This window comes from Pteropus medius, unplaced genomic scaffold (genome assembly GCF_902729225.1).
Source record: "Pteropus medius unplaced genomic scaffold, Ma_sr-lr_union100, whole genome shotgun sequence".
In the NCBI taxonomy this organism is placed as follows: domain Eukaryota; kingdom Metazoa; phylum Chordata; class Mammalia; order Chiroptera; family Pteropodidae; genus Pteropus; species Pteropus medius.
Genome location: NW_024349800.1, coordinates 1,002,441 through 1,029,556, shown reverse-complemented (window position 1 = coordinate 1,029,556; position 27,116 = coordinate 1,002,441). Strand labels below are relative to the sequence as shown.

Sequence of the window (27,116 nt, the reverse complement as noted above, 5' to 3'; positions counted from 1 at the left end):
GGCTCATAGCTCAGTCATAAACAGGTTCACCAGTGCTCATTTTCAATTCTCCCTCCCAGCAGCATACCGAACCGCTGCTGCTTCTTCCAACATTGCACTCCAGGAGCCAAGTTAAAATTTCATGTCTTATGACTCTGTATCTTGTAGAGATTGGCTTTTCAATTGGGTTTCATGTGTCTAAAAGATAGAGAATGTAGACTTTTTATTTTCATTTTATTTTCCTAGGAGTTGGCAGCAGGGGATTCAGTTTCTTTAGAGTTGGCTTTATATAGTCTCTTTGACCCATCTATCTCAGTTAAAGAAGGTTTGAGGTACAGGGACGTTGTCAGTAATTCTTGAGGAAAGTTTGAGTTATTCCTTCTGTGTAATGTTATGCAAAGCAAAGTCCATTTGATGAAACTGGGCAGGGAGATGTGGAACCTGGTTCCTTTTCATCCCCCACTTCCAGGCTGAACTGGTGAGAATGGGGCTATGAGGACAGCCATGCCAGCTTAAATGGAAATTCAGGCAGAAGGTCGATTGGTAGGGGAACTCAGCAAGGATCAGAGAGAGATTTCTACCCTGTGGACCTCACCCAGAAGAAAGAATTAAGCCAACATAAATGCCTCTGGAAAAAAGAAGCAGTTTTCCTTGTAAGCCAACAAACCTTTGGGATAATTATAGATGGCCAAAGCGTTTGGGACAACTTTCCAGATTACATGGGTCTAAAAAAGTCCTAGGAAAAATTCAGATAATGGAGATTGGTCAAGATAAATGGTTCACACTCTCATTTTCCCCAGCCGGCATTTTAACAAATACCCTTTCAAAGACTGTGAAGTAAGATATCATTTTATAGTATTCAGTGAGAAGAATAATAAAGACTTAGGAACAAAGAGTTATATAGTGTTGTTCCTCAGTTTCTGTATCTTTTCATATTCTGAGAACTTGTCTGGAAGGCAATTGAATTATGTAGATAACTTGACAGAAGGAATAAAGAAAACTCATGTTAATCTCTAACATAATATATATCAAATGGCAACCAGGAGATAACTGAGAAATTAAATCTGTACTAGTAAAACCATTTCTGCAAGTTATATTATTAGAAAATCTGTAGTTCAAGCACATCTACAGTTTCATCTCTAGTCTTTTCTTGTGTTCTATTAGTATTGGTATCTCGGCCATTACACATACTTAACTGTACTTAAGAATTATGACAAGGGAGATTTTATATATGCCATTTATCTTCTGTGTGTGTGTGTGTGTGTGTACATACATACATACATACATTCATAGTGACAATTTTTCTTTTCAAGACCAAATGTAGAAAAACAAGACCATGGAATGGCTTTCTCCCTTAGAAGGATTTTCAAAAGATACCCAGATGATTCTATCATTGCAGTCAGGGTTGAGAACTATTGCCCTAGAAAGTCCTGTCCTATCGCAAGATCAGATCACATTCATCTATAAGTGCTTCTAATTGTGTCATCGTTTCATTCTTTACCTGTTTCTCTCTTTAAGACATGATATTTTGGGGGCTCAATCCAGGACATATTTGAACTCTTTGAATAATACTCTAAGTTCTCTCTTCTGTCTATAATTCCTCTTCTATCTTTTCCTTTTAGTTCCAATGGATAATTGGTCTAACAAATTACATATAACATTACTGCAGTAATAATGGACCAAAGAAATAACACTGTAGAAGTAATAAGTTCAAGAGAGTTTTGATCTAAAAGAGTTTAGCAAGAAGTTGGAAGAAACTGGATTTACTGCTTCATTTGCAAACAGTCACTAGTGGAATCTTAGGTTTTCACTGACCAAATTTGTTAATAATTAACTGAATGAACTATTCAGCTAAATTGGCTCAACCACAGTCTTGACAATGATCATCAGAGAGAAATCCAGCAGAGACCTCCTTCACTGTAATTCCGGAGTCTCTACAACTCTACCATTGAACAGTTGCTCTATTATTATGATTCCTCTACAGAGTCTAAGATGGTCTGTGAATGGACAAAGGGGCTTTCAGAGGCAGACACATCTCATGGTAGTCATTGTCATAGCTTAGTTGAAAGTAAGAGATTTCGACACTGTATTATATAGTCATGACTTCAGCCTGGAGATAAAGCAATATAACTTTTTTCCATAAAAGCAGATGACATCATCGCAGAAGGCTTTGCAGCTTTTGCATTTCTCCAGTTTCCCATGCCCCATTAGAGTGTCATCCAGTCCTAAGACTTTAGAAGCTTGAAGTACCAGGCTTTAGCTATTGCTGTAAATAATATCTCTCAGCCTCCCTTTAGATTCACTTTATACATAAACTAAAAGGGCAAATGAAATATATTTTTCTTCTAAATATTTACTTGACTGGCATTCAGACTTTGAATTCTTCAACTTCATCACATTCCATTATTCAAGAGCAAGTAGAATTTTTGACATTTTAGTTTGAAATCTATGTTCATAAAATCCCCAGAGTGCAGGCATGGTAACCTATCTCAGGCATATGGTCATGTCAAAATACAGAATTTCACTAAACAAGACATTGAATCTTTGCTATCAGTTCTCATTAATAAGGTACTGTAGACATTGCTCTGCCTTCCTCTTTACATCATGACCAGTAAATCCATTACCTCTATAAAATACCCATCCTGGGGGCATGTAGTTTTTAACACAGGACATGCTATCCTGCTTACGTTTGATCCTTCCCACTGAGGTCATCAGGAGACCCAAGAAAGAAATCGATCATTTGCTCAATTTAGCCCAACAAATGTGTATTGTGCATTGACCATATGTAAAGTCCTATGGGGGCAGGGCATTGTGAGAGACAGACAATAAATTGGTTACAAACTCTGACCATAAAGGGTTATTTGTTACGGGTGAGATGAAAATGATACAGGAAGACAAGGATTTCTTAAAAGATATGGAAATAAAGTGCTCTAGGAGTTCAGAACTATATATATGTTCAATAATAAAATTGAATCTCAAAATAATTTGAGTAAAATAATACAGACACAAAAGAGTACATATACAATTTTATTTATGTGATCAAGAGCAAGCAGAATTAATCTATGATAATGGAATCAGAATAATGATTGTTTGGAGATAAGTACTGACTGGAAATGTACAGAGGGAACTTTGAGTGGTGGAAATCTATGTCTTGATGTAGATGATGGTTATGCAAGTGTCCCCATTTGTCAAAATTTACCCCAAATACATAAGAATTATATATTTCACTGTTATTTATATTTATATGTATTTGTATGTATATATGTATATGTATGCATATATAAATGTATGTGTATATATACATGTGTATGCCTATATAGTTTGGTATATGTCTCAATTATAATTTGAAAATAGAGTTGTAGCCATTTAAAGGAAGGAGAGGTGGTCAAGTAAACTTGCGAAGACTTAGAAGGCTGTGACATTGAGATGGGACTTGAAGGATGAATAGCACTTAAAAAAGAACATTTACTTCTATAGGAATGAAGGAGAGAACTGTAGGGAGTGTTCATTGAAGTGTCAGCGGTTTAGTGAACCTTGGGCTCACAGAGCAATTTTGACTATAATGCTTGCAATACAGGTGTAGGCGAGATTGAGGGCAGCTTGAGGCTTACACTTAAATTATCAGGTAAATGAGAAGCCATTAAACATTTTGGGGGTGAGGAGAGATGTGATTGTGGCTGTGCTTGGGCTGGAGGAGTCTGGCCACAGCATGTTCCATGGTGGGAGTAGGGAGAGGAGATTGACAGAAATAAGTTAGGAAGCTGCTGGAATTTCTAAACAAGCAAAACTTGAACGAGAGCTAAAGGAATGAGGAGAAGGAACAAGTTTAACAGACACTGTGTAGGCATTGTCTTTGAGTTGTCTGGATATGGGAGGTAAGGGAGACAGGTCAAAGGTTTTAAGCATAGCTGGTAGAAGGCATCAACAAGTAAGAAAATGGGGGAAAAACAGGTCTAGAAGGGAGGATTGGACATCCTAAGCTAGAGAAAAGCCAGGGCAGACTAGTAGGCACATTTTAGATACACAATCAATAGTCAGTGAAGCTGAGAAGCTCAGACTACAAGCTTTTGGGAGATTCTGACCAATCATTAGCTTTGTATTCTCCTAGAGTTCTTTTGATTTCTAATTTTTGACTGAGCCCCAGATATAACTGATCCAGGAAGCAAATAGTCACATCTTTTGTTTCAAAATATCTTTTGTTGTGCTATGCTCCCTCTAGATATTATGCAGACTCGGTTTTTGGACTTTTCAAGGCAATACAATTGTTCCTTCAAATATCCCCTGAAATGGTCTTCCATCTTGATTATAGAAACAGTCCATATTCAATGATAATGGCATGACAATTGCAGAAAAATTGAGACATCCAAATACTGGGTCCATTTTTCACTCAGAAAGAAAAGGGGTTATCTTCCTGGGAGGCATCACAGTAGGAGGCAACCTATTGGGGTAGGTCGTTTGGGACAGGAAGAACCTGACGAACCAGTGGGCATCCAGCTCACTTATGTTCAAGTTGTAATCTTGGACATATCTTTTAGTTTGAGTTTTACCTTTCTCTTCTGACAAGGATAATAATGTCTACCTTAGGGAGTTATGCTGAGTATCAACTAAATTAATTGGTGTCAAAATGTATTATAAACTGCAAATCATTGAAGAAAATTGAGTAGTTGTTTCTACATTTCATAATGGTGAAGTCCCTCTATTTTGTGCAGCCACTACTTCCTCCATCATTGAATGTGTTTCCAGGACCCTTTGAAAGCCAATTAATCTTTGCAGAGATTAATCTGTAATACTAGAACTTGACTTTACTCTCTGTTAACGGGTGTGGACCTATTAGAGTGAGGAATTGTGAAAATGAACAAGAAAGAAGTGGATAATTGTTAAACCCATAACTGAATACTCTTTCAGGGGAATTTTCTTTCTCTTGGTTTCTTGCGTCTCAGTTCTCTTGGATATGTCAGAGAGATGCTTTGCTCAAGGGGACACTCTATAACATAACTTTTGGAATCTGATTAGGTTGATGCCAGAGTTGTCAGATCAGGTTCTGTGACTGTAGCCTATGACTAAAGAGTGTGGCCGAGGCTCCCGTGGGAGAGGATGCTCAGAAACACAGCCTGTCCGTCTGTGTCTTTGAATTTCACCACTGACACTGTACTAGCTGTTGCTGTCACATCAGGCTCACATACTGCAGTGACAACACCATTGTTCAGTTGACCAACTTTGTCACCACAGCAAGTGGTCCACCATGAGAACATTCAGTTAGGCACATTTGTGTCAAATGAATTAAAGTCATTTTGAAATCCAGGTGTGCCCCATTTTGACCCAATAGGTGGCATGCTCCTGCAAAAGCATATCAGAGAATTTCTGTAAACCAAATTTTATTTTTCCATTGCTTTCCTCTAGATCTTTAGAAAAGCTTTATGTCTGACTGACATTTTTAAATAGAGTTTGATGCCGGGCACTTCAGAACTGTCATTCTCAGGCAAAATTACTCTAGAACAGAAACCATGTATTCCTTGACTAAATGGCTAACTAAATATGATCATTTCTTTTGTAGAAAACATAACCTGATCAAGACATCTAATATATCTCTTTTTAGAAGTCTGGATTTTCTTAGAAGGGCACATATCTGCCAATATTCAACTTTCTAATCTCTGAATCCCCCTTCTCATGCCTTTCTGCTAACTGTTGTTTATTTGGGGAAAAAAATAGATCACGAGATTGGGATGTCTCAATTCATATGAAATATTTTCATGCCTTGACCACTAAATAAAGGGCTATTTCCAAAATCGAGGTGAAAGACCATTTTAGAGTATGCTCTTTGAGGAAATTATTGTCTCATAAAAACCGTTGGTTTTAGTAGATAGGAATACTTAATATTTTCATGATTTGCCACCTGAAGTGGGGCTTGTCATTTTGCCTTGGTGCACTGGTAAATCTCCGCACTGAGAAGTTTGTACATGGTCAGGTAGTTGGTCAGTGCATGTGCTGGGCTGATAACCCATTGTTCTCATAACTTTTAGAATGAATATGTATTAATTTATAAAAAATTTACAGTGTGTTTTATTATGTCCAGGCACCATTAGATTCTCAAGAAAACAACGATTAATAGGACAGAGTCTCTGTCTTCATTTAAAGTCCAGTAATGCAGAGACAAATGAAGTCACTCCTACATCTCATTATCTTGCCATGACTGAAGGAACATCTAGAACCTAGGGAATGAAGCAAGAAAAGATGTTATAAAGTAAATGAGGCTCAAGTTAAATCTTGAAGGATAAATAGTAGTTAGCTAAGTGGATGCAATGGATGCATCAAGATAAATAACCTATAGTTAAAATTTTCCATAAACCAATTTTGAAGAAATCCCCATTCTAAAATTTGCTGGTTGTGACAATGTAGCATATTTGCACAATGATGATTAAAAAAGTCAGATGTACTTTTTGTGGCAGAATGAATTAGCTTGTACAGGTTTGTAGCAAGTTTGGCTTTGGATCAGGATGGTGTTCTACTGAAGACTCTGGGCCTCCAATCAGTGCAAACAACTCTCAACAAGGATCAAAGTAATTACCTACTGAAGATGCTACATGCAAAGGAAGCAGGGCAGTCTGTAGCTTTCCGTTGAGAAATAATGAATTTCATCTTAAACACTAGTGACGATATCATCTAGAAAAGTTAATTAAATATGCCATTTCATTAAAGAGTTAGGCTGGTGTGACAGCCCTATGCCTCAAAATACTTGATGAAACAGACACAGTGTTCAGCATCTCTCAAGTTCTGCTTGACTTCAGTCAAAGCTTTCTGTAGTCTTTGGAGAGAGATAATCCATACAAATCTGCTGAGTTCACTTTTCAGGATTTTCAAGTTCTGTCTACTCACTGCCAGTTGTTGTTTTAGGGTTATAAATTCCTGACTTCTTCTCACTTTTATTCCAGGAAACTATATCTATGCTGATCTATATAGTAGTCACTAGCCAGATGTGTTATTTTTAATTAAAGTGTTTTATTCTGCAGGTCCACCAATCACATTTCAAATGCTCAATAAGCAATATGAGGCTATGACTAACATACTGGGCAGTGCTAATCAATGAACACCCATGATTAATACCTCTTACCCAGATCATAAGAGTATTAGATTCTACTTTTTAATAGATCTTTTGTATCTCTTACAAACAATTGATTTTTGTGGACAGAATATTCAAAATCTGGACAACTTACAAGTAACCTTGAAAGATCTTCAGACTTTTTAGTAAATTTAGTGGGGTGACATTGGATAATAAAATTATATAGGTTTCAAGTGTCCAATAATATATCATCTGTATATTGCACTGTGTTCATCACCCAAAGTCAAATCTTCCATCTCCATATATCTGACCTCCTTTACCTCCCTCCCTCCCCCTGCAACCATTTCTACCCTTTTAACATGTTTAATAGTATATTCTTTCAGTTTGCAAGTGGAAAAAGACTTGCTGAAGTTTTTGTTGCCGTTTATTTAGGAAACAAGCTTTTAATTACCACAGGAAAGAATAAGATGACAAATTAGTTGATTATAAGCAGTTGTTGGTGGTAGACAGATAAGAAATTTGGGTAAACTCCTTAGTATAGAAAAAGATTAGTTATACAGTCCTGAGCTAAACCTGACTGCTCCTGTTAGAGTATTATTACATTATCAGCCAAGTTATACAAATGTCACTCTACACATGGAAGGGAAACAGGAAATGAACGTTTGGGTATGATATCATGTGCTAAATATAACGTTGGAGTTCCTACATATCTGATTTTATTCCAGATGAAATGAGATCTGCCATGCTTTTTTAATAGTAAGTTAATAGCAGCAACTTTATGAACAAAAAGCAAGCATAACACAAGACCAATTGGGATATTTTCTCTCAGGCTGCTGGTGATGTCTATTGTTAGACATACACCTCAAGGTTAAGGAGTAGGACTTTGCTAATTAAGAAAGAGACCTATTGATTGGAATGTAATTAAGTTGATGAGAATGAACTGTAACAAAGAAGCAAAAAAAAAAATAATTAAAAAGAAAAGGTCAGCTCGAAAGGGTCTTGTTGATGAATCATGGAGTACATACAAAGAAAGTAATGGAAATGCCTTGTAGGAAAAAAAAACATCAGTGATCATTTTGGAAAGTTTTGTTAGCATCTTCTAATAGGCTATTGTGCATTGCAAACAAGATAAAACAAGTTTGGTCTGGATTTGAGAAGCCGCCAGGATTAGTGAAGGATCAGAAAAGGCTTCAGTATCGAGGACTATAGTAATCTCGGTTTTATTCCTCTCCACTCCTAACTACCTCTTTCTTCTTCACATGCACCCTGCTCTATACACTAACTTCACTGTCTTTCAGTCCTAGTTCTCTCTCGTTCTCCTTACTTGCAGCAGTATATTTGAATAATTAAGACATAGTCTCTGAAACAAATCTTGGCTCCAATTTTGCTGGCTACATATCTTTGGACAAGTTAGTAAACCTGTCTAAATCTTCAGTTTCCTCATCTATAAAATGAGAATAATAACAATCCTTACTTTATCAGGTTGGTATAAATATTAAATGAGTATAGTGTAATAACCAGTGGTTCCTGGCACATAGTAAGTGCCACATTAAGTGTATGCCATCATTCGCAAAATGTCCCATCTTCGGGAAAACTTTGCAGCATTTGTCCAAAATTTCACATTTTGATTATTATATAAATGCAAGTATCCTCTACTCTTTCATTGACTGGAACCATTCTAGATTTTGCTGCCCATTGTGTCCTAGCACCTAGTATGTACCTTCCTCGGAGTCAGCATTAATCCATATTTGCGAATGAATAATTGCTTGATTCTACCTTCTCTGGATGATCAGTTAGGACACTTCCATTTCAGTCCTGTTTCTATCAAAGTATAATCCTATTTTCTGTTTATGGTTCTTAGGATCATTCTGTGAAAATCAGAAGTGGCTAGCAACACTACATAAAATATTAAGAAGTAAAGTTGTTCCATTGTAGGTATTTATCATTAATTTAAAAAAATATTCACTAACATTTCTTTATGAATAAGTTTAAGATGAGTTAGATATGAATTTTCATTATTAAGTTTAGGCTCAGGAATAGATTATAGAGTGATAGTGGTCATGAAGAGCTGATGAATTTGAGAAATGCGTAGGAGGGAAAACGTGATACTTGCATGTAAGAAGTTGTTAAAAGTAAGAAAGCAGATCCAAAGTGGAGTTGCTTATGCTAAGCCCATGCCACCAAATTGAGAAATAATTCAATTACAGGTTCAGCTCTCTCAAAGAAGGAAAATTAAACCAGTTAGTCAGGAATTGTCTGGTCAGCACTAGTTAGGTTATCTGCCTAATACATCCCTGCCATCCCCTAAAGGAAAGTGACCTTGCAATAACCAATCTACTTTTCTTACCCAGTAGAGCTTTCTTATTCCCATACCCTTCTCCTGTAAAAGTCTTTCATTTTGTACAGCTCCTTTCTATCTGCTCTATTGGATGCTGCCCAATTTATGAATTATTGAATAAAGCCAATTAGATCTTTAAAATTTACTCAGTTGATTTTTTTTTTTAACAGTTTGGTAGCAGTGATGAGATCTGAAGGAGATTTCTAATGGCTTTGAGGACAACAAGAAACACAGGTATTGGCATCCATGAACCCCCTGAGTTCTCTTGTCTTGAGGTTTCCATGGGTAAATTCCTCTCAGATATGAATTTACTCTCTCAGCATTTAGCTCCCATCTGCTGGGCTTTCCAGCCCAAGGTTAATAGGCCGGCCTAGACTGACAGGAGTCTCTAACAAAGGGCCAGCCCTTAGCTCACATCCCTGTTTGCTGTTTCAGTTTGTAGTTTCACTTTGGGAACTTCTCATGGTGCAGAGCTAACAGCGTCTCTTGGCCAGTTGCAGTACCATCTCTTTGGTTACTGCTGGTGCCCATAGGTCTGTTTCCTCAGGTTCTGTTAGTTTCCGTTAATGTACATATGAGATAAAGAAATGATAGATCTATTATTGTTAATGGGAATGTCAGAAGCCACAGTAGCAAAATGGGTGGGTGTCAGTCGAGCACTTAAAAGCCGTTAGAGAAAGAAAAACATTCCAAAGACAAACAGCTCTAAATCTAGAACATAAAATCTTTCCATTTTTATCTTAGTTGGAGATTTTTCTCCCTGACAAAAAGAAGCAAATTAAAAATAATGTAGTTGGATGTCATTCTGGTCACAGCCTGATCCTTTGAGGAAAGAATGGAAAAAAAAAAAAAAAAAACTGTCCTGTCTAATCAATTGAGTCCTTACAAGAATAGAAATACAGCTCTAAAAACAGTTCAAAGCCCACCTATCGTCTTTAACCAACCCTCGAACCGCTCCTATTCGTCTCAAAAGGCTTGTAGATATTATAAAAGAGCTGAATTTAGGAATTAAAGGTCCTTCTTGGTAGAATTTAACATTTGTTCTCTGTGCCTTTTGAGATTAAGTGTTCTACCTGGTCTTCTCTAGGAACCAAATTAATTCTTATCAGAAAGAAAAAAAGGCTATTTGGAAATTAGGTCTATTAAAAAATTTAAAAATCTTTGCCACAAATGTTAGTGAAAAGTTTAAGCCAGCTAAGCAGGTAACCTTATTTCACCTGCCAAAACACAATTTGGATCCAACTGTTCTTTTATAAACTAGTAAGTTTTGCATTATCATAATGTCCCAGGACTAAAACTTTGAAGTTAAAGCTGTAAGATTTGTTTGTGTCTACCTATAGTTTTGTTTGTCTATATAGGTGTGTTACAGATGTGAAATGTTTTTCTACTTCTGGATGGTATAGTCAAAATTAATTGGTAAAGAGCTCTATATAAAGAGGCATGCCTTAATGTTATTCAAATTAAATAGCTCTTGTTATCTATGTTACAGTATTTGTCAGCAAGAAAGATAACTTAAGGTAATGGTTAGCTGTTTAATGGCTCATGAAATGAGGAGCTGAAACAAGATTGTTAAGAACAAGTAAGTTAAATAGATGTAAGGTATGATAAAAGTTTGTAGATAAACTTTTCAATAATATATGTCAAAAAAATAGCTTCCAGAGTCTCTTTGGTAACTTGAAGCTTAATGTTATACTGATATATTAAATAATGGATGTTCATGGACTATCTAGGTCATTTCCAAATAAAATATTGAAATATTAATTACTGAATATAGATTTATCTACTTTTTACTTTTATTGAGGAACTAAGGGTATTTGAGTCTATCAGTAAATGTTTTGTGCCACACCAAAGAATATACTTCTATAAATTATGAAATGTATTTATAAATATGCCAATCCACAGAATGCTAGCATGACAGACTATCCACAATTGCTTATTTCTTAGATTTTCATTAGGATTAAGGATTGTAATCAATATATATAGTTAAAACTACTTAGAAATAATAGTGAAAGTTAACTATATACAAAAAGTAGATAAGAAAAGCAAAATGACTAATAATGACAAAAATCTAAATGGATATAAAAATGTAGATTTGTGGAAAAGGAGTCTTGAGAAAAGAATTTTATGTGTGGTCACACTGGCTAAGATTGGAATGAATTTAAGGTTAAAAAAAACGAGCTTTAACAGCAAGAAAACCACATTCTAATTTCGCCTCAGTGTACTTGTAATATTAAAATGACACATTCGTTACCTTTTAAGTAATATCTGCCTGGACAGCGAATATTATTGTGTCTTACCAAAATAATTTAGTGTGTTTCACATTGCCTTTATCAAGTCTTTGATTACTTAAGAAAACTCAGTCTTTTCAATAAGAGCCAAATCTTGTTAACAACTATTTAACTTTCAGCATATGCCTTTAACATTTCCTATTGTCACTTAAGTTAAATAAGTATTCTTTCATAATGATCTGTGATCCTATTTAATCAAATATTCAAACCTTTTGACACTTTCCCAAAATTGAGTTCTAAATGAAGTCTTTTTGACCTCAAACTAACCCCTGGAAAAATCTCAAAGGATTTGTCTCTCATTTGGTAAGATGTTGAAAAAATTAGGTTTGATATGTTAATTTAAAAGGGAAGCTTTCTTTATCAAGTAAGAAGTGATGCTAAACCTTCTTATATTTGTATGGTTGCATATTATTACAATTGTTTTAGAAATTGTATTTAATTCTAAAAACTTGATATGTCCTAGTATCGTCATAATTCCAGTTATCTTACGATGTTGTATTTCACAGAAATAACCAAATTTCCTTATCAACTTCATTATAATAAACTCTCAGCTTTTTAAACAAGGCATTTTTAAATCTTTTGTCATTTGCAGTTATTGTTTTACTCTGATAATTTTGCAAAAGTGCGATTCATGGAAAAGACCCTGCCAAATTACAAGGTATTGAAGCAGGTGCATATTTCATGACTGACGAAGGCGCCACCTAACTTATTTTAGTGTCCTGTACAAATGCTGGAGACCTGAAAGTCAAGTTGAGGAGGAGAAGTAGCTGACACCAAGGTAAACTATTTCCTCCCAAAACATCATATCAAAAACATTTCTTTTTCTTCTTCCTTTCCTCTCTGACCATTATTTTTCTAATTCTAACACTATCAATGTCTTTAATTCTTTTGTTCACCTTTTGCCTTAATAGAATCTGGAAAGATAATGCCATTGTTCACATCTCAGGCCATTGCAAAGGGGGTTATCCAACCTCCAAATGACTGTTAGATTTGGCATTATACTGGTGAGCCTGTAGTTTTGCTTGTCATAAGCTTCTCCCTGATCTCTAATGTCTCAATGTCTCTGGCACAAACACAGGGTTAGGGAGTCCGACACAAAATAGAATTATTTCCTTCACTAGTTAACAGCCCCAAATCTGGGGAACCTTATATCCAGACTCTGTATGAAGAAAGGGACATAAGGCAAGAGTAACCAGAATAAAACCACCTGTGCAGTCTACTGATCCTTAAATTTACTGGTCTCTATGGCTGTCACCTTTCTAGCCATAGACTCAAATGGGAAGTATCAGGAGGCATTCATGATTCAAAATTAGCTGTTTCTGGCAGATCCCTACTCACCTACCATTAATAAGTGAAAATGAAGCTATGATCAGGAACATCATCTTAAAGATATTGGAGAACCTGTTGCTAAAGCAATAGCTCTCCAACAAAAAATCCCTTAGGCTCTCTGCCAAAGTTGTTCTTGATTATAGGATAGACTTGGATTATCTTTTAGCTGAGTAAGGACATAATTGTGCTCCGGCCAATGCCACCGGCTGCACTTAGATTTACACTTCTGGGAAAGTTGAGACTCAGCTGAATAATCCAGTGGCTACAGAAAGTGACTCCTTTCTTTCACTTCTTTGATTCTATTTGGTTTTGATTTGGGGGACCATGGCTCCGAAGTTCACTCTAGACACTGGGAATCATCCTGCTTATAGTAAGTAGTCTCCCTGATGCACCGTATTCTCTGAAAAGTTTTAAATGCATGTTTGCATCTGCTAACCGCCAAGCAAATGATCTCCCGAATACTAGAATGTCCGGAATGACCAACTTGATGACTGGGAACCTGACATCATGACCTGTGAATCCCATAAAGATTCAGCAGAGAAAAAAATGGTAGGAACTCCAAAGTGGTAGCTAGGAGTAGCACTGATGTCTTAAATTTTGATCATATCTCTGTTAGGTTGAGAATCTGACCAAAAGGAGGAAATTGTTAAAAACAAGACAAAAGATGCAAAATGGAATTGCTTATGCGAAGCCCCACAACACCAACCCAAGACTTAAGTACAGTTCTGGCTCATTAAGATTCAGAAACTGAATCTTAAACCAGTCAGGAATCACCTGATCAGGGTTATCTGCCTGATTGACCTCTGCCATCTCCTAAGGAAAGTCACCTTTCAATAATTAACCTCCTTTCTAGCCTAGTATACCTTCCTTGTTCCTACTCTTTTCTGCTTACAGAAGTCTTTCATTTTGTACAGCTCCTCCGAGCTGCTTTCTGTTTTCTAGATTTGACGTTGCCTGATTCATGAATTGTTGAATAAAGCCAATAAGATCTTTAAATCTTATTTGATTTTTTTAACAGCAAAAATTAAAATAATGTTGATAACTATCATTAAGAGATTTATTAAGAGATTTGTTTGTCATTGGAATAAGGCATTAGTTAAGTTTCTCAAATCTTCATTAATACATGTTTAATGCATTCAATTTTGATCCCCATTTTACAAATTGGAAAATAGTTCCCAAAGCGATATGCACATGGATTGTACCACTTAGTCACTGATTTTGTACCAACATCATTTCTATTTAAATAATGAAAGCTAAGATTAGGTTTTACTTTACATTAATTTCCCCAAATTGTCCTTGGTCCTCTGTTCCTTGAGTTTGAACCCCCCGTGAGTACCTAGCATAAGTCAAACATGCAGAGAAGCTTCACACAATAGAATGAGTAATAATGCTGACTTCCTCTCCATTCCAAATATAATTTCTACACCATAGGGGGAATCTATTACTCTTAAGTCAAGTCATATCTCTTTCTTTCTGGCTTGAAATTCTCCAGTCTTCCTACCACACTTATAATAAAATCCGTACTCTCATCACCATCACCAAAGTTCTCTATAACATAACCTTTCACTTCCTCTAGCCCTGCCACTCACACTGGCCTGCTTTGGTGCCATGAATGCATCAAGCTCTGTTCTTTCCGGAACACTCCTCTAGTCAATGTTGTCTTCCTTTGGGTTTCATATTAAATATCGCCACTTTAAAAAGATGACTGTATATAACCTAAATCCATCATCTAAATTTCTCTCTCAGCCAATGCCATATTTGTTTCCTTTGAGATACTTAGTTTTCTTATATTTCAGCCTAGCTCAACCACAGGAAATTTCGTCCCTACTCCCACCTGGGGGATATTTGGCAAAGTCTGGAGACATTTTTGGTTGTCACAACCAGGGAAGGTGGGTTACTACTGGCATCTAATATGTAGAGGTCATATTTTATGTTGCTCGATATCCTATAATGCATAGGACAGTTCTATCCCTTCCCACCCCAACATAGAGTTATCTAGCACAAAATGTCAATAGTGCTAAAGTTGAAAAACCCTAGTCTGCTTCCACCATTATACAGAAAGCTTCATGAAGGCAGTCCCTTCCCTGGCTTGTTGATCACTATGGTCCCAGAACATAGCAAATATGCTCTCAGATGAACCGGTGAAAATATAAAGGAGGGGGACGAAAGTCCCTAACATCTAGAGGCTATCCAAAGGCAGAGGCCTGATATTCCACCAGGACCCCCATTATGTTGGGATGGTTTCATTGACATAAGCATCCTTGGCTGGGATTCTGTAATATTCTCTACTGCAGGGTAACTCTACCTAACACTCCAAGAATTCTTCTGTTGGAATCCTTGTCTTGTACAAAGCCAGAGATTTGTAATAGAAACAGACTTCACCAAAGGTGAGGACTACAGGGCAAAAAGGGTACAATGGATCCCAGCCAGCTGTCTGCCAGTGGTAGTCCAGTGTAGCACCCACCTTCTAGCTTGTCATTAGAGGAGCCAATTGTATCCCTGCTGTCTGGTCCTCACAGATGAAAAGATCAATGGTCTCTGACATAGCAGCCAGATAGTTTGGCAAGCACGCGACTCTGAAACAGACTACGGATCCAGAGGGGACTGGAATGATGACTTCACAGTAATTTCCCCTTTTATAACACCCAAGAGTTGCAGTGATGAGTACATTTGTCATTTCTGGAGAAGTCACATCACCATTAAACAAAGAATTCTCCCTTTACCTATTGCACTGGACACTTAGTTGCCACATAGATGATCAAACAGAGCTGAAAAACTATGTAACAAGTATCAAATGCTCCTGAATGGCAAGTAATGTTGCATATATTGCTACTTACCCCCTAAGAGTCATTTTCTACCTAATTTATATGTCTATGAAATTGGGAAATGTGATATGCTTAACTTTTCTGGATAAAGTGTCATGCTTTCCTCCTGTAAAGAGATGATTTGGCTTCACTGATAATGTCAAATGTTCTCATTGGAAACAGGTCATCTCACCAAAGTGGGGATATAGGATGAGGCCACCTTCTAATGAATCATAAGGGACTAGCAAAACTTGTCTTCCATGTCTAAGTGATTTCCATAAACCTTCACAGCATAGAGACTTTGACAGTAGCAGCCCCTTTCCTCTCATTATCTCCCCTCTCTGATCAGAAGGAAGTGTGTCTGGCCATGCTGTCAGTGTGGTGAATGAGCTCAATAGAGATCCAGGTCACCATCAAAACCTGATTTGACAATGAACAATCTTTTGTAAACTGGCACACCATTGACCAGGTGTTTAAAATATTGAGGCAGGTCAGTGGATTCTATTGTCATTCTTTGTGTCTGATCAAACATCTCAGGGGAAGATGCTTTAGCCTAATCGGGCAGATGAAATCCTATTCCTCTACCCTGTAATCTGTACTCCTAAAGGGGCTTTCTTTCGTGAGTCTCCCCCCCACTTCAAATTATTTAACCTTGAACTTGGAAATCACCTTTGTCATCAGACGTGTTGGGGCTAAAAATACCCCTTATATATGACTGACTGCACCTCAGGCTAAATTTTGTGTGTCAGATTATACTAACAATATGTAACTTGCTTTAAATACTACCTCATTTCTAACTCTGAAGAGAGTCTAATGATTAATTTAAATTAAACTACTCCAAAACCAAAGTGGTATGTGTTATAAAACATAAAAGTGAGCTGGCTGAAAATTTTTAATTTTCCCTACTTATTAGCTATCTGTTCTGAGAATAAATTAAAGGTGCTAATTTCCTCGATTTCAAATCTATTTTAAAATGCACTAGGCTGAGAGAGGAAAAAAATGTAGAATAATTTCCTCATATTTCAGACAGAAGAAACTTGGTTACTTTCAGAATGGTGTTGAATTTTGAGATACTATTTTGGAGTCCAGAAGGCAAGCTCTGGTTACCTGGTCCATATGATACTTAGCATAAGGCAATGCTTAAGACTCTCCATAAACTTGTTATGGACTAACTCCCCCCCACCCCCCCGGCACACACACATTCATATGTTGAAGCCCTAACCCCCAATATGGCTCTATTTGGAGACAGGGCCTTCAAGGAGGTAATTAAGATGAAATGAAATCAGAACAGTGAGCCCTAATCAGATAGGACTGATGTCCTTATAAGAAGAGGAAGAGACACCAGACAGAGTAGTCCCTCTCTCCATGCATACACACAGGAAAGGCTACATAAGGACACAGCAAGAAGATGGTATCTGCAAACCAGGAAGAGAGAGCTCACCAGAATTTATCCCAGCTTGCACCTTGATCTTGGACTTCCCAGCCTCCATAAATGTGAGAAAATAAATGTCCGTTGTTTAAGCCACTCAGCCTATGATATTTTGTTATAGCATCCGAACTTACATTCAACTACACCTAATTTTCTGCTCTGAATAGTGTATTACAGTAAAACCTCACTTTTAAGATGAGTTTCTTGGGCAATTTCATCTACTCGGTAAACCCGGTATTAAATAATGAAAATGGCTGTCCAAAGCACATGCATTTTAAGCTGTGGTAGTCAAGTCACTTTTTTCCTTAACAGAGCTTTTATAAATAATATCAGCCTACTATAATCATCCTTATTTTTCTAGATTACTGAAAGTTTGAGCGATAGGGTAGGTGGGGATGTGAAATATATATCCTCATGCCTACTCTAAACAGGATAGCAGTAGAAGGTGAACAAAAACAAAGAACTGCTACTACCTGAAGGCCAGCAATATAAGGTGATACACAAGTAAGTAATCACTGTGTGGTCTGAATAATGCCTCTGCATGTTCCTGGAGGTGAGCAGATTTGGATTCAAATACATGGTGGCTGAGAGTGGGCCAAGTTCTGGGAGCACCCTAGAATTGCTACCAGTTCTGAACATTCCACTGCTCTAAATGCCCCTCAACGAACTCTCACTCAATGATGAATCGCAAATGCTTCCTCCTACAAGAAGGCCTCTCTGACTCCACAAGCCTGAGTAAGTCATACAATTATTGCATTGGATGTGCCCTTAGAGATTGATAGTTCAAATCACATTATTTTACAATTGAAGAAGCTAAGGCAAGTAAGGTTGTTGGCAATGCTGCACAGGACTCGGACTCCTGGCCCAACTCTTTATCTCTCAATACGTTGAAATATTTATATCCAAAATAGTCTTTAATATGTGATTGGAAGGAAAATGGAACTAAGTTGTAATAAATGCTAACTAAATGCCAAGTAATGATACAGAGTTGGAGAAATGGTTCCAGGTCTTTCTGAAGGCATGGCCTGGGCAAACTGCGACATATTTTGGAGGTTGTTAGAGGCAGAACTTTATCGGAAGATGCTGCTACAGCCCTTGGGCTGGCACATAGTAGACCCTCAAGAAAAGCGTGTTGAATGAATTAGCTAATATGTATAATGTAATTGAAGTATACACTACCTATTTTAAGAGGAAGAAACGATAACCCTAAATTTTTATAAAAATCTTTAGAACTGTTCTTTAGGATCCTAAAGCAAAATGATAGCTATATTTCAACTGAGAAGGACATGGATTTAGAGAGGTCAGAGGGCAGAGTGCTGTGGGCTGAACTGTGTCCACAAAATCCATATGTTGAAGTCCCAAGCCCTCAGTACCTCAGAATGTGACCGTATTTGAAGGTAAAATCTTTAAAGAAGTAATTAATTTAAAAAGGAGGTCATCAGGATAAGGCTTCATCCAATAGGACTGGTGTCTTTATAAGAAAAAGAAATTTGGACACAGACATAGGCACAAACAGAGGGAAAACAATGTGAAGACAAAGGGAGAAGAAGACCATCTGCAAGCCAAGGAGAGCGGCCTCAGAAGAAAGCAACCAGCACCTTGATCTCAGACTTCTAGCCTCCTTAACTGTGAAACAATACATTTCTGATGTTTAAGTCACTCAGTCTATGGTACTTTGTTATGGCAGCCTAGCAAACTTATACAGTAGGCCCTGAAGCGGCCCCCAACCTTTTTGGGCACCAGGGACCGGTGCTCCTATGAGAATCTGATGATCTGAGGTGGTGATGCCAGGGCTGGGGAATGGCTGCAAATACAGAGGAAGCTTTGCTCGCTCGCCTGCCACTTACTTCCTGCTGTGCCGACTGGTACCAGTCTGAGGCCTTGGGGTTGGGGACTCCTGCAGTAGGGAACACATACCTCAAGATACAACTTTATGTATTTTCCAGCAAGCTATAGCAACAAGCTTTCAACTCTGACTAGTTGAAATGTTATGGTTTCAACACTACACTAATATCTGTCATGCTGACCTTTCTACACCTACAAAGGAAATTTTCTTATTGTTTTTATGACTAGGAGATGCTACTCTTTCAACAGAGAATAATTATTTCCTAAGATATCTAACTATAATAAGCTAACAAGAACATCTGAAATAGGGGACATGATCTCTGTTCTAAATCCACGGAAAGCTAGAGCATTAATTTGTACTCCAGGTAACATTTTTGAGATTAATTTGCCACCAAGGCTTGTGCTTGATTTCAAACATATGTTGATCAATAAGAGAAAAAATCAAAATGACTAGGTTTCTTTTTGGTTTTGTATTTATAAACCCAAAGTGATAAAAATACCATTGGGTACGCTTTATAGTTTTCCAATCTCTTTTTGCATTTTATTTGGTTTGAACCACAATATTCTGACTTGGAAAGATGGATTTCTATCTTATATATGAGGAAGCTGAGGCACAAAGACTTCCAAACAGCCTGATAATAGTTGAGGTGGGACTGCAGCCCAATGATCCTTCTCCCCTATGAAACTACTGTCCCTTTTTAAGCCAGGCAAAGAAAAGGAACAGTTATTATTTCAGTTTCTAGAAAGTGAAAAATGAAAGGAGGTGCCTGTGTAGGCTTTTGGACCTGGGCTACTGTTAAGACTAAGGTCGTTTTAGATCCTGACATGACAAAGCATTTGATCCTTCTTATGGGCTGAATTGTGCCCCCTACTCCATTCATATTTTGAAGTCCTAAACCCTACTACCTCAGAATTTGACTTTACTTAAAAATAGGGTGATTGCATATGTAATTAGTTAAGATGAGATCATACTGGAACAGAGTGGGCCCTAATCCAACATAACCAGTGTCATTAAAAAAGGAGAAAGTTAGACACCGATACAAAGGGAATGCCATGTGATGATGAAAGCAGATGCCGGAATAGTAATGCTTTCTACAAAGAACACCAAAGATTGCCAGCAAACCATCAGAAGCTAGGGCAGAGGCGTGGCACAGGTTCTTCCTCACAGACTCCAGAATGAGCCAACCTTAATGACACCTCAGTTTTAGACTTCTGGCCTCTAAAACTGTGAGACAATAAATTTCTGTTGTGAATGCCTCCAAGTCAGTGGTCCTCTGTTAGAGCAGCCCTGGTGAACTAACAGTCTTGACACCAAAGCTGCCCATATGATACTGTGGAGCCAACCAAGGATCTGTCAGTCAGTACCTGGCCCAGAAATTCCAGCTGCCTTTTGGACCTTTCATCCTGGAGCATCCAGTTTATCCACTGCACCCACAGAACTTCATTTCCTACCAAGCAGAATGCTTAGCTTCTGCAAAGTGCCAATTAGTGAACTTCATTGTCAAAGTTAGGCCCTCGGAGGAAGGGAGCAGAGCTTAGACCGCAGGAGTCTCAAAGCAGAGAGAGCTGCCCGGAGAAACTAGCCCCTGCATGGACCCCCTTTACCTCCCATGCTCTACCTCTGGACTTACTAGTGTCCTAAAATAGCTCCCCTTCGCCCTAAACACATCTCTATGACACCTAACAACATGCTTCCCATGTTCTTAAAACAGCCCTTCTTTCAGCGGTGAGGACAGTATGAAACCTGCATGTCTCTTCCTTGGGCCTCTCCTTGTTCTCTGTTATCTTTATGACTTTGCTTACCCTTCTCTCTACTTCCTCCCTTTGCTGAGATTGTCAGCAAAACGCCTTGATGCGAATGCCTGTCTCCAGTCTGAGCCTCCCTTTGGAAGTCCTAACACTTGATAATTTATATTTTGCTTTGGAATAACTATTGCAGTTATGATTGGCTATGAGTATTGGCCATGGCACATTTCCATGTGGATGTCCAATCACCACTTCAATCTAAACCTGTAAAGGCAGCCTGTACCAAAGATAGAGAAGCAGATAGAGAAAATATTACTGTTCTAATTCTTTTATCCCGTGAGTTGTGTAACCCTCAGCAAACCATTTTTGAGCATCAATGTCCCCATCCGGAAAAGAAACAAATGATTTATAAGGACTTGTTTTTTTCTTGTTCTCTAGACTTTGAACTTTAGATTCTTCTCATTACTGCTTTCTCTAGCAAATCTTGTTTATTTATTTGAAAGGCCCCTAGCAAGCACTTGACTTAACCTTCCAAATGCACCACCTCGGAGCTGGTCCATATCACAAAATGACAACTACCAGAGGCTTTTAAAGAGTTTCTCTGTCCTGGAAACTTGTTCCCATGGCCCACTATATGCGAGGTTGTATATGAACCGGCTTTTCTAAAGCTTCGCTTTCTTTTCCTGCTTAAATCCTCCCAAGGTTGCCAGCCAGGTGAAGTTAAAATTTTGAAAAGAAAAAGTGGGACAACTGGAAGATTATCACTAATCTCACCTATGGTAAGATTTCTCAGATACATTAATGTTTATTGAGCCTCTAAACTTTTCAGACCCTGAGTTAGGTACTTCCCATACATTATCTCATTAAGTCTTCATAACAACTCAGAAACAGTAGATCATATCACATTTAGTACAGATAATTATGTTAATAGCCACAGATAATTATGTTGTAGTTAGAGCCTACAAACTGTTCTAGCATTTCCCATAAATTAAAATGTTATAGTGTTTCAGAAACATGTAAACTGAAATCAATGTACAGGTTTTGTTACAAAGTGTTATTAGCCCAAATAAATTTTTTAAAAAACATAATAATATTGTGATAAGTTTGCATGGTGACAAATAATTACTAGACAGTATAGTGATTACACTGTAAGGTATATAAATGTTGAATAACTGTATTGTACAACTAAAACTAATATAATACTGTATATAAATTAAATTTAAAAATTATACAAAGAAAAAGTGTTATTAGAAGTTCCTATGTTATCAGATACTGGAATACTCTTAGCCAATCATAATTGCAATAGTTATTCCAAAGCAAAATATAAATTATCTGTATTTTTTTTTTAGCTTCTGAGTATATTAAATGGGTACATTTACGATTCCCTGTGTAGAGTTCTACTTGCAATCCTTAATTCCTGAAGTCCACATACTACCCCTCATTTGAACATGGCTTCTTCTCAGAGAGGCCTTCCTCAGCCCTTATATATAAAACAGCAACAACTCCATTCTGGTCCCTCAGCTTGCTTTATTTTTCTTTATAGCAACCATCATCAGCTTACTTTCTGCATCTTTGCTTGAATATGACCTCTAAGACTGTTGACTTTGGTTCATTGTTATGTCTAGTTCTCAAAATATCCTTGTCAGATAGACATTATTACCCTATATCATAAAGGGCTGAACTTGGAAGGGCTTTAGTGACTCTTGCCAAGATTCTACCCCTAATCTGATAAACTAAGGCTGTGGATGTCCCTTCCACTGCCTTATAGGACAGACAAAGTCAACATGTTCTCTTCACTGGAACTCTAGCCAAACCACGTTCTTGATTGGAGCTGAGCCTTCCTACCTAGGAAATTTTGTGCATTGCTCTTCCAAGTAATTTGGCTTCTATTTCCCTTTCTATAGAATAGACTTCTGCTCATCTAGTAGGGCCCTCTGCCTTCCTCTGGACTTGCGGATCCTGTGGCTTATTCTGCCATACATGCCATACTCTTATTGTTTAATTGTTTCACTTGTGCACATCTGATCATGCTGGGACCTTGAAGGTCCCCTCCCAGTCAGGCCCTTGGTATAGAAGATGTTTTAAGACAGATGGCTGGCTTGATTGGTAGTCAGCCAAGAGAGCAGGATGAGCTCATCTGCCAAATGCACAAAAGTCAAAGTTTATTCCCTCATTATATGCATTTGGTGAACCTGAATTTGGTGTTACTCAGCTTAAAGGAATTTTGATTCCATTTCACCTTGGCCTAGCTTCATGAAAATGTTAATGAAGGGATTCTAAAATAGCATTAATGAACTGTAGTATTTTATTTGTAGCAGCAGAAAATAAGGTGTGAAGTGAGGTTCATTCCCCAACTGCAGTGAAGATACCAGATTAGTAGAATAAATCACCTCGGAGAGCAAAGGGTCCCTGTCACTCTTGGTTCTGCACACTGGTCTCTTTCAGTTTAAGAGTCACATGCCAACCTCCATGCCAGGGCCCTGAAAAAATTATTACCTCTACTTCTTGTGTCCTGACTTCATAAGGTGTCAACTTGGCTAGGCTAATCTGCATTTCTCAGGTTTGCCTTCCCTGAATATTTTCAGTTAGGTAAATTAGGCCACAAACGAGGTTCCTGCATGAGATTTGGAGAACAAAAGCGAAGCATCACCATTTCTTAGTTGATGTCTGTAATTATATTCTGAGCCTACAACTGCCCTACCTTCTCCTGGATCCTCCTTTGGCTTCTTTGACTTATAGGCAGGCAGGCAGGCAGGCGTGTGTGCGTGCGTGCGTGCATGTCTAGCTCCTTGACACATCATCAAGGTCAGAGACAGTAAACATTGACACAGGTATCAGTCAGCTTATAGGCTCTAGCTAGTCTCTGTTGTCCTCTTGCATTCTCAATCGCCTGCCCTATGGGCCTCAAGTTCTAGTATCAAGTACCAAGCCAGTCATCTTACAGACACTGTTCAGCCAGCCCCTAAAACTGCCTAATGGTTCTCTCTTACTGAATCTTGGCTAAGTCCTTCATATTCCAGCTCCATCCCTGCTTGAAAACTAGGTCAGTTCCACCATGTACTGTGCCCCAGAGTTCCACATCTCTCTTCATAGCACTGATCACCATTGCAGTTTTCCATTTATTTATGGGATTACATCAAGAATGGCTGCCTCCCCTACCTGACCACAGCTTTTGAGAGCAATGGCCATAAATGTTTCACTCATTGTTGTACCCTTCTCTCAGTGTATGCGTTCACCTGATATTTTTAGATGTATGAGAGCGTGGAACAGATTTCTTCAAAGCCAAGATGGTCAGCAGTACTTTGAAAGAAAGGGCAACAAGGCATAGTTAGGACGATACTGAAATGGAAGTTTCATGGCTAGATTTTTCTCACCTTTTTATCCCACATGCCAACCACAGAGCAGATGTTTAATAAATATGTACATTGGATGACTGACACCCTAATGACCATCCCTGAGCTATTTATGAAGTTCTGCTCTACAGTCTTCAGGACAAGAATGGCCCTGGTGTAGTGATGTGGGGTAAATCATTTTACCTCTCCAAGCCTCAGTTCTCTTGTCTGAAAAATGAACATCACCATACCTTCTTTCCAGAGCCGTGAATATTAAGACAGCTAATGGATATAGACATACACTTATAATGTCTGATGGAGAGAGAGTTGTTCCAGCATTTCCCTTGTTCATAAGCAGAATTTAACAACCCTATCCTACTTTATCTCAGTCCAAGCTATCATGTTCTTGCTTCTCTTGGTGAAAAGCTCACCAGGATTTCAATGATGTCAAAACATAGCTGGGCTGCCACAGTATGCCTGTGCCAGCTTTTTCCATTATAAACTTCTATTTTCGGGAGCTCAGTGTGTTAGTGGAGACTCTGTGGTTTCATCATTTCTGTAATTGCTGTGAGCTACCACCTCCCTCCATGTGAAATTTCACTTATTTTCCCGGTCTGAACAGCAACAAAAAACCATGTTTCATTGATCAGTGCTGTTGTATTTCATCTGAGAACACATTTTCAAAAGAAATGATCAAAAAAGTCCTGTAATGGGATATGGGTAAGAAAGACATGTTTAAAATATACAACAAGCACTTCCGCTCCCTCTCACCTTCAGCTACAGGATTGATGCAATACACATTTTACGGGTGCATGCTGGTGGATGCTAATTTCATCTATAATTCTTTTGGCAGAGTCCAAGTTTGTGTTTAATTAACTAAATGACTTGAGCCATCTAATTTTTGTTGCTACTAATGTATCACAATTAGAGCAAATGGTAGCCTTAGAAACTATTGGCTCCGTCATAATTCCTAAAACAAGGATGGCTTACTTTTGAGCCCATCAAATTCACAACTCTATACAGCATACATTTATGGTTATTGCTAAGTAAGGAGCTGGTCACTTTGGAATGTAATGTGTAGTTCTTCATTTCAAAAGAATGTCATTATAAAAAGTGTCATTCCACTTATGTTTGCCAAGTTCCAATCTTTCCCAGATCCCTCATATTTATGTTCAATTAGGGCAATATTGCAGTCTATAAAAATAGAAATGAATTCACTGTGGAGTAAGGAAATGCATCCCTTTATCTACAGTACAAAACGGTGAAGCTAAAAATCTGTGTTGGGCTAAAACTGTGAGAACCTTGAAATTAATTATTCACCTCCTCCTCTAAGATGGGTTGTTCTCTCAACAACCTTGTGGCAAGAATATTAGTTTTGGCAATTTTACCATGAGAGTATGCTCCACCACTGGAAAGAAAACAGAGGTAACACTATTGAAATTCTGGACAAGAATGTCATAACATAACAGGCAAAGAGATGGAATCTGCTGTTTCTAAATAGAAGTTGCTAAATGGTAGTTTACAATTTGGGTCATTCTGAAGTAATTTCTAGATTCCACAACCAGATATAAAAATGAAGAGAAAAGTAACATGCCACATTCCTCCACCAGCATGAAAGTCATATCAGAAATAAAGTCAGATGTGTGTGTTCGTGTATACCACATGTATAATATCGGTGCTGGCCCCAAGTGCCAGTGTATTGCCTTATATGTTGTAAATATAAACTGAGAATGCTGCCATTCTATTCATTTCCTGAATCTATGTTTCAGGGGGTGGGGGCGGGAAACAACTATGGTTTTAAGTCATAATAGTTCATTGAGACAGTCGCTTAATACTTAATTATCTAAAATCCTAAATATAACCTTCTTTCCCCAAAGGTGTTGTATTTAGCTGAGTTGCCAGATAAAATACAGGACATTTAGTTAAATTTAAATTCCAGATAAACAACAGATGCATTTTTAATATGAGTATGTCCCAAATAGTACATATTTTATAGTAAAAGTGATTCATAGTTTATCTACTATTCAAATTTAATTGTACTTTTATTTGCTGAATCTGGCAACCCTAGAAACAGAATTTTTGTAGAGATTGCTATTAATGAAGTTAAAGGTCTCTCTCATTTTTCACTTTTCCATACTAGTGGTGAATACTCAGCTCTCTGCAGAGGCCAGGCAAATGAGGGGAGTGAGCAGTGACACTGGGTGAAAAAAGTCTGAGGCCTGGTGAGGTCTTTGTGGTCTGTATTCAGCTGGCTGCCATTTCTAGAAGAGGGTAAAGACTGTATTTTAAGAAAAATGGGCTGCTGAAATACTTGTTTGTTTGTTTCCTTTTTTTTATAATAAGTTTATTTAAATTAGTTTCGAGTATACAGTACCTTAGTTAGACATCTCTAATGTTCATAAAACGATCCCACAATTGCTCCCACCCTCCCCTGGCCCTCTACCTAGCCATCATATTAACGCTAACCGCATTCCCTCTTCATGCTCCCTGTGTCCAACTATCAACTACTAATTTGTACTTCTTTAACCCTTTACGACAACTGTCTCACACATCATGGACAATGAAGGCCAGATCTGATGAAAGCTGAGGAAGGTGAACTTAGAAAAATGAGAAGTAAAATGTTATGAAACTATTTACAAAACATAAAGCTTTGCTAAACTTTAGTGTAGGACAGCAAACCATTTGTTACGGGGGAGGGGGGGGGACTTTGTGATAAGAAACTGAGTTATTTAAATCTACCTTGAGTAAGCCCTGCACACATGAAATCTGCCATAAGCAAGCACATGTCCCATAGATAGATTTGTTTCCTTAAAAAGAAATCCCTCGATAACGTCCATGTTGTATTGCTCTTGCTCAGAAGACACACGAACAACACAGCAGTGGACAATGATCCCAGCAGGGCTGATCCTTTTACAGTAGCTTTTGAAGTCACCTCTAAAATGTTCACTTTGTTCCTAAAGTGAACTAAC

The 27,116-nt window shown here is 37.8% G+C and overlaps 1 protein-coding gene and 1 long non-coding RNA gene across 6 annotated transcripts in view; one reads left to right on the top strand and one right to left on the bottom strand.

Annotated features, from left to right (window-relative positions):
- The window catches only part of LOC120621426 (uncharacterized), a 99,500-nt gene extending 87,083 nt beyond the window's left edge, over nt 1-12,417 (top strand). The window contains exons 2-3 of the long non-coding RNA XR_005658156.1: nt 9,545-9,608; nt 12,255-12,417. This is a non-coding gene — a long non-coding RNA (uncharacterized LOC120621426). The remainder of the gene's footprint in view (nt 1-9,544; nt 9,609-12,254) is intronic.
- GRM7 (glutamate metabotropic receptor 7) overlaps nt 1-27,116 on the bottom strand; it is a 158,744-nt gene that overhangs the window by 88,970 nt on the left and 42,658 nt on the right. The gene's annotated exons all lie outside the window — the stretch shown is intronic.